The following is a 6541-nucleotide window of genomic DNA, read 5'->3' as shown; positions in this document are numbered from 1 at the left end:
CGGAACGGACGGAACGGAGTGGCAAAATAAAAGACTTTTGAACTTGCCAAGTAATAATAATAATAATAATAATAATAATAATAATAATAAACACTCAATTTTTATATGACCCTCTAACTCTAGCACTCGCTGTTTTAATTCTATTTTATCTATTTGTTTCCTTTTTTATTAAATAAAAAATACTTTACCCTTTAAGACTTGCTCTATTTATGTTCTAACTGCTTGTTTTCAAAAAAAAAAAAAAGAAAGAAAAAAAAGCCTCTAACACTAGCTTTCTCTATTCTTTTTCTTTTCTATCTATTTGTTTTCTTTTTATTTAGTATATAATTACAAAAAAAAAACTTGCTTCGTGTACTGCGTTTATACAATTATTAAAGCTTTTATTATTCAGGTTCAGGTTGTAATGATTTTATTCGATGCGCATCCGCACTCGGAACTACATGTTGACGTTATAACACGGGGGCAGTAAATATCAGACGGACGTGTTTCGTGTTTTGAGTCGGTCGCTGACTGATGCTCGTGAAGATGGAGATGATGTGATCCGCGGGGATTCGGTTCTGCCGGAGACATGTCTGCGAGCGCGGGATGCTGTCGGTGCGCGTGACGGTGCGGCCGCTGCCGGTGCGCTCGGATTCACTGCGACTGCAGCTCAGCATGAACACGAACCGAGCCGGACTCTTCACTCTCACACTCAGACACACCGACCGCGGGGGACGCAGCGTGGTACACACACAGAGAGAGAGAGAGAGAGAGAGAGATACTCACTCACACACACACACAGAGAGAGAGAGAGACACACACACTCACTCACTCACTCACTCACTCACTCACACACACAGAGAGAGAGAGACACACTCACTCACACACACACACATAATTGTATTTGTGGTTTACGGGGACTCCATAGGCGTAATGGTTTTTATACTGTACAAACTGTATTTTCTATTTACACCAACCCACCATACACACTCACACCATACACGCTCACACTCTCTCACACACACACACACACTCACACCCACACCATACACACTCACACCATACACGCTCACACTCTCTCACACACACACACACTCACACCCACACCATACACACTCACACCATACACGCTCACACTCTCTCACACACACACACACTCACACCCACACCATACACACTCACACCATACACGCTCACACTCTCTCACACACACACACTCACACCCACACCATAAACACTCACACCATACACACACACTCACACTCACACCATACACTCTCTCACACACACACACACACAGGCTGCTGTCACTCACTATCCTCACTTTCATATCATCAGATCAGTGCTGTTTGTATATCTGTCAGTCTTTCCCACATGAAAAAATACTGTAGTAATGTATAGTAAATACTATAGTTGTTTAAACCATACAATAGTAAAGTACTTGAATTAATTTGTTGTGGTAATCCTATAGTTGCTGTGGTAATATAACAACTATAGCAATATAAACAAATTACTTTACCCAATACTGTACTAAGTTTTCTACAACTATGGGGTATATTATACTACAATACACTACAGATTACCATAGTAAAAACTAAAGTATACTACAGTATTTATTACAGTGTATCAGTTAAAGTGCATCGACTGCTCTAAAATACAAGACCGCAATGTTTCAGGACACATGCTCATTCGATAACTCTTTTATTTCCTATTTGGGTTTATGTAGGCTGTATGCTTTATTTTTTTAAGATAAATATGTTTTTCCATGGCATTGTTAGATGCCAATGTCTACTGTCATAGCTGCAAAGATTTGATTTAAAAAACGGCATCATGATTTGTTTCATGATTTTAAACATGTTTTTTTTTTAACCTCAGAATGATCTCAAAGTAAAAAGAGGTGCTAAAGTCTGATTTTGTGGTGTCTGCGCTTTAAAATTAAATTATTATAATCTTAATTCAAGTGATGAAGCATTCTGAAAGTCTGACAGTATTCAGTGTTGAGCATTATTGTAAGGTTAATCCTGCCTGCTTTACGTGTTTGAAAATGATTAACAGTTGAAAACATTATTAGAAATTTAGAGAAGTAATCATTGAAGTTGTTACACTACTTGTTACATTTTAAGTAGTGTAACTTGTAATCTGTAACCTGTTACATTTCCTTCCCAACACTGTAAATAAGGTACAAAAGCTACTGCCCCAGTGACAGCAGTCTAACAGCAAGCTGAAGGGTTTATGATGATCTGTTCTCTCTCTCAGTCTCTGGCAGAGTTTGATCTGCGCTCAGTGAAGTACGAGATCAAATCAGCTCGATGTCACGAAATGCGTCTCGTCAAGCCTCCCCACGACTGCCTCACGTTCACCTTCCGCAGCGAGCAGGAGGCGCAGGAGTGGGCCACCGTCATGATGTCATCGCTCAGAGGTCAGAGGTCATTAACCCTACTCTGTCATATGTGATACGCCAGTTTCTAAGGCCTCTGAATTAGGGTCGCTTTCATTCGCTTATAAATGGCTTGTAAAAGTGCCGTGCGCATTTTACTTTCACTTTCAAATCAGCTGGCGATTCGTCGTCAATTGCTTGAATTCAATTCAACTAAATGCAACGTAGAACATAGAACTTTTATTAACAAATTAAATAAAAATACGCCATGCTATATGCCTAATATAAAATAAAGCAATAAGCCCCAAGAAGCCGTGGTTTACAGTGAATTTATAACAGCTAAGGGGCGTTGATAGGCACGATGCGAAGCCCCCCTTAGCTGTTATAAATTCACTGTAAACCACGGCTTCATGGGGCTTATTGCTTTTATAAAACGGTTATTCCATATACGTAGTAAGGTTTCACAAAATAAAACAGAGCAAATAAAGTGTAATGATATTAATAAAAACAGTATTCTTCCACCAAACAATGTAGTTCCTCCGAAACGGTTGTGGTTCCAATAAAGTGGTTGCCGAGCAACAGACAAATGTAAACAAAGGTGTGTGTTACTTTGTAGAGTAATTTAGAACAGCTTTGAACGCGGCTCAGCCAATCAGAATCAAGCACCGGAACTATCCGTTTTATAATAACAAATAACTTGCACAAGGTTTAGGTATACAAAACTGAAGATCAGTAAACGCTGTGGAACCAAATAAATAAGAAACGAATGTTTTAAAAAAACTTCCATAAATGGCAGAAGACAACAGGCTTTTCAAAATCCAAAATATTTTTAAAACAGGCGCTTTTGCATGTGGTTTTGAAACTCTTCTGCCATCGTCTTGTCAGCTTCTCCTCGCGTGATAAATGAAATCTGATCTGTGATGCGACTGTCGTTCGGTGCACTGCATTGAGCAGCCGCATTCAGTTTTAACTGTAGTGTCTTAGTGACTGGTTTTGATCACGTCAGATGTGCTTAGCCTTTCTGATTGTTCACTGTTCAGTTGCCAACATTTCTCATTCTTCAAATGAAGGACTGCAGAATCTGAAGTGTGGAGAGAAAAACTCTGTCGTGTCGCTGTCAATGAAAGGTTTATTTTCTAATGTTTTCTAATTTCTTTATTGATCATTCATCTAGTTCCACCATTGTTGTAGTCACAAAATAAACTTGTTATATTTAAATGCACACTTTTGTGGCACTTATTGAAGTGACAGTTTACAGAAAGCTGTTTGCAGTGATATTAAACTGGCCCCATACTCTTTAACCACTTATGATAGATAATGCAATTATTAGTCATTATTAATATTTATAATATATAGGCTAGCAGATTTGTTAAGTCTGTTGTTTTAATATTGTTGCTGCTGATATTTAAAAAATGTTTTTATTGTTGTGATATGAAGATGAAATTTAACAAAAACAAGTAAAACATGAAATAAATATTGGTTCTGCAAATTCAAATAATCTGTATCAATATCAGTCGATCTTAAATCTTGTTCCCATTGAATGGAGTTGATCTTGTAAGCGTTGTGTGACTGTGCTTCTCTTCTCTTCTAGTCTGCTGTAGAGGAGCTGTGTCTAGAGCTTTCTCGAGCGATCGAGGCTGGAGATACTCATGCCGCTGTGCACTACGCCACAGATCTGGCCAAGCAGCAGATCACACTGAGCATTCAACCAGCGCTGCGAGACACCGACGACAGAGATCAGGTCTGTGTGCCTCGTCATGCTACAATTATAGTAGATATGTCTTTTGTCTGTGGGTGATTCACATAGTCTTATCTAGAGCTGCATGATTCTGGAGAAACTTGAGTCATGATTTTTTTGTTTGATATACAGATCACGATTCTCCCACAGTTCTGAATAGACAAAAAAACTTACTAGAGTAAGTTCTGGCAAAATGTTAATTGCTGCAGTCTATTTTGAAATGTCTAAGTAACTTCTGAATTAATTTTTTAAAAAGCTGGTTTGAATTAATGATTCAATGACTCACTTATAACTTGCTTCATTACTGGATGAATCAGCACTTTTTAATTAATCTCTTGAAAGAATGAGCCAGAGACTCCCTCATAAAGATTTCAGTTGTTTCATTACGGGACGAATCAGCATTTTTGAATGAATCTCTTGACTGCATGATTCAGTGACTCACTCATAAAGACTCCACATGCTTCATTAGTGGACGAATCAGCATTTTTGAATGAATCTCTTGAAAGAATGATTCTGTGACTCACTCGTAAAGACTCGACATGCTTCATTAACAGGACAAATCAATGTTTTTGAACCAGTCTCTTGAAAGACTGATTCAGTGACTCATTCACAAAGACTGCACTTGCTTCATTACGGGACGAATCAGCATTTTTGAATGAATCTCTTGACTGCATGATTCAATGACTCACTCATAAAGACTTCACTTGCTTCATTACGGGACGAATCAGCATTTTTGAATGAATCTCTTGACTGCATGATTCAGTGACTCACTCATAAAGACTCCACGTGCTTCATTAGTGGACGAATTAGCATTTTTGAATGAATCTCTTGAAAGAATGATTCTGTGGCTCACTCGTAAAGACTCGACATGCTTCATTAACAGGACAAATCAGTGTTTTTGAACCAGTCTCTTGAAAGACTGATTCAGTGACTCATTCACAAAGACTGCACTTGCTTCATTACGGGACAAATCAGCATTTTTGAATGAATCTCTTGAAAGAATGATTCTGTGACTCACTCGTAAAGACTGCACTTGCTTCATTACTGGATGAATCAGCACTTTTTAATGAATCTCTTGACCTCATGATTCAATGACTCACTCATAAAAACTTCACTTGTTTCATTACTGGATGAATCAGCATTTCTCAATGAATCACTTGAACGAATGATTCAACATTCACTTATAGAGACTTCACATGTTTCTAGAAAAGATGCACATCTGTTTCATTTGTATGAATGTGATAATGACTTTCCTGTTGAAATCTAATAAAGCAACATGAAACCACTATACATATAGATACATTTATATAACTTAAAATCCTGATGGTGACATGTTTACAGATGTGATTTTTCTTCTTCAGCTTAGCTGTGGTAATAGAAGACGCGTCATCTTCCTGCTGTGTCACAGTAAAAGTCAACCCTCACGTGACCGTCGCTTCTCTGAAGCAGCAGGTAGGGAAGGTCGAAACGCATCTTGAAGTCAGATCTGATGTGTTGGATTGATCTGATGGTGTGTTTGTCTCTTGCAGATGTTTGTTGAGTATGGTTTCCACCCCAGGGTGCAGCGCTGGGTCATCGCTCAGTGTCTGTGCTCTGACGGCTGCTCTTTAGCGTCGTATGGCATCTACAGGGACGGCGACACTGCGTTTCTCTACCTCTTGTCTGCTCGTCACGCCTGCCTCGGTCGCCAGCAGCAGCAGCAGGAGAACGGTCTGTCGATGCTGAACGCCAGCGGCCCCGTCAGCCACGACTGGAGACGATGCAGCACTTTACCGCCCCGCTTCAGCCACAGCAGCACAGGTCTGCTCACTTCACTCATGAGTTCAGCAGGGTTCAAACATGTTTGCTCTAGCGGCCAAAGATGAGTAAATCGAGGAAGTTTTACTTGCAGTCAAGTCAAACCAAAATTTGTGACCCTGGAGCACAAAAGCAGTCGCTGGGGTATATTTGTAGCAATAGCCAACAATACATTGTATGGGTCAAAAAACCAAAATTTATTCAGACACCTTCAACATTTCTCACATTATCACAGTTTATTCGCTATAGTTTAGAAAATGGTAATAAAATATGTGAAGAACTCAGAGTTAAACTGTGTCAGAACAAATTCATCTTGATAATGTCAGATAACTTTGATAGAAAGGTATGTAATGAATTCGGTTGAATAGCTGTCAGCTGTTAAATTCAAGCTCACAATTAAATAATACTAACCAATTACCAAGCAATGCTTGATTTCGTTCCGTCTGTGGTGGAAAAAGGTCGCATTAGCAATTAAAGAAAAAGATCAAAGTGGCTTAATAATGTTTGGTCCCAAATGTTTTATCAATTTTACTGGTGGCCCACTGTATGAAAAAAAATTGGGTGTAATATGTCACAGTTTACTTAATTTTGCTATCCTCACTTACATAAATAAACTATGCACCCGCTAGTAAAAAACAATATCTAAAATT

At 38.8% G+C, this 6541-nt stretch overlaps 1 pseudogene; it reads left to right on the top strand.

Annotated features, from left to right (window-relative positions):
• Window positions 1-410: 410 nt before the first annotated feature.
• Window positions 411-5959, top strand: LOC107753199 (ranBP-type and C3HC4-type zinc finger-containing protein 1-like; annotated as a pseudogene).
• The last annotated feature ends 582 nt before the right edge of the window (window positions 5960-6541 follow it).

Source organism: Sinocyclocheilus rhinocerous, unplaced genomic scaffold, assembly GCF_001515625.1.
Source record: "Sinocyclocheilus rhinocerous isolate Xijiao unplaced genomic scaffold, SAMN03320098_v1.1 scaffold4397, whole genome shotgun sequence".
In the NCBI taxonomy this organism is placed as follows: domain Eukaryota; kingdom Metazoa; phylum Chordata; class Actinopteri; order Cypriniformes; family Cyprinidae; genus Sinocyclocheilus; species Sinocyclocheilus rhinocerous.
This window is presented reverse-complemented; position numbering and strand designations above follow the sequence as displayed.